We start from the raw sequence: 2,499 nt of genomic DNA, 5'->3' as shown, positions 1-2,499 counted from the left end.
CTCCACCCCCGTCCTCTCCCATGTCAGCTCCCCCCAGTACCCAGCAATTCCACCTTCCCCCGGTTCCCCTCCCATGCCAGCTCCCCGCAGAATCCAGCAATTCTACCCTCCCTTGGTTCCCCTCCCATGCCAGTTCCCCTGTGTTTCCTCCCGTGCCAGCTTCCCGCAGTACCCATTTATTCCACCTTCCCCCAGTTCCCCTCTCGTGCCAGTTCCCCCATCCCCTCCCATGCCAGCTTCCCGCAGTACCCAGTGATTCCACCTTCCCCCTGTTTCCCTCCCATGCCAGTTCCCCCCGTTCCCTCTCGTGCCAGCTCCCCGCAGAATCCAGCAATTCCACCTTTCCCCCATCCCCTCCTGTGCCAGCTCCCCCCAGTACCAGCTATTTCACCTTTCCCCTGCTCCCATCCCCTCCTGTGCCAGCTTCCCTGGTACCCAACTATTTCACCTCCCCCCCCATCCCAGCTCCCCCTAGTGTCCAGCTATTTCACCTTTCCCCGGTTCCTCTCCCATGCCAGCTCCCCCTGGTACCCAGCTATTCCATCCTCCCCCTGCCCTCCTCCCATGCCAGCTCGCCCTTGGTACCCAGCTATTCCTGGAGAGGAAGGGGGCGTGGTTTGCAGTGGTGAAAAGTTGACAGGCCAGGCCCGTCCACTTTTGAAAAGTGGGAGGGCCATGGCCCCCTGGCCCCCTGTTCCGGCACCACTGCCCTACACCTCCCCCACTATGAGCTTCCTCCTACCCCCTCCATTGCCACCTTACCCCCACCACCTAGCTCCTCCAGCTTCCCTATGCCACTGTGACAGAACATACCCCTTTAGTCACATCCTACTCACTATTGTAATAATCTTTGTACAAAGTACACTTTGTAAGGTGTCATTTGAAAACCTCATCATTTGCTTATCAGTATAATCCTGTTAAACTATGTGTGACAACATTATCTGTGAAGTTATAAGATTTCTTTGTATGGTGTTATTAACACATGTTCCAAATTGAGGTTGGCAAACAGGTCTGTCTCAAACAAGGGAATGTGTGTTCTGCTTAATTTGAATGTAAGCAGTAAACAGAGTCATCAAGTAGGAAGGGAAACAAAGGAAGCTCAAACAAGTGAGAAAAAAGTAGCAGGGAACATCCTTCCACATAGACTTTTTGTCTCCAGGTACCCAGAGGGAAATGTTCTTCAGGCAGGGGGACAAACATCCCAAGGTACATCCACCCCTCATTGATTTGCCGCACCTGGAGGGACAAAGGAAGCAGCCGTTGAACTGGGGAAGGGATCCTGACCTAAGACGTTTGGATGATAAGACTGCTGAGAGCATGTGGTGAGGAAACTTTGCTTTGAATTTAACATAGTTTGTTAAGTTAGGCACCGGCAGTGTTTTATATTTATTTTTCTTGTAACCATTTCTGACTTTTATGCCTCACTATTTGTACGTACTCAAACTCTATCTGTTTGCAGTTAATAAACTTGTATTGTTTTATCTAATCCAGTGTGTTTATAGTGAAGTGTCAGGGAAGCTCTATTTGGGGTGGCAAATTGTGTGCATATTATTCCTTTTAAAGAAATAACGGACCTAATATAACCTGTACTGTCCAGGAGAGGGCTGGGCAGTACAGGACTGGGGAAAATCTAAGACTGGGGGTGTGTTGAGGTCATCCTGCAGAATGACCCAGGCTGGTGAGAGCCCAGAGTGTAACTGAAGTGTGGCTGGCAGGCTGCAGTTACACACAAACACTCAGGATGTGGCTGTTATGCTGTTTGTGAGCCCCCCAAGTGGGAACTACTTTAGCAAGGCATTGTAAGGCACCCAAGGTTGCAGAGCAGAGGTGACACAACTGCTCATTAGTTTGGATTGTACCCTGGTATGTCACAGCCAGCATCTTGTGCCAGCTTTCCCCCAGCTATTCCACCTCACCCCCTCCAGTGCCGGTTCCCCCCCACTACCCAGCTATTCCCCCATGCCACCAATACCGTTTCAAAAGCGTTCTGTGGAGTTATTTATATTATGGTAGCACCGAGGTACCTCAGTCAGGAACCAAGACCCCATTGTGATAGGGGCTGTACAAGCAATAGAACCAAAATAGCCCCTTGCTCCCAAGGACCTTGCAGTCTTAAGTAGGTTATAGCCTTGCAACTTCAGTTGCCTGTAAGGGGAATTTCAGAAGCAACATTTATTATTTTGTATATCAGTAGCATGCCAGCCGTTTCCCCTGCTGGGGGAGTTAAAAACATTCTTTTGATAGTTTATTGCTTTGATCTTGAAAATATGGTGGCATAAGGTTTTGTGTAAAATGTTGGTGGCACAGTGCTAGATTTGATTGGTTGCTTGCTTTAAACAGATATTTAGACTCTAGCTGTCATAGCCATTAGCTATGGAACCTACTTCAAAATTATTAACTTAACAGTTTCCCTTTAAATACAAAGAAAACATTCTGTTCCTTTGGAACTTTTTCTTTTATTAAAGATATTCAAGTAAGAATGGCACTGTGCCTCCATGG

The sequence above is a fragment of the Trachemys scripta genome, chromosome 6 (assembly GCF_013100865.1).
Source record: "Trachemys scripta elegans isolate TJP31775 chromosome 6, CAS_Tse_1.0, whole genome shotgun sequence".
Lineage (NCBI taxonomy): Eukaryota > Metazoa > Chordata > Testudines > Emydidae > Trachemys > Trachemys scripta.
Note: the sequence above shows the minus strand (reverse complement) of the source record.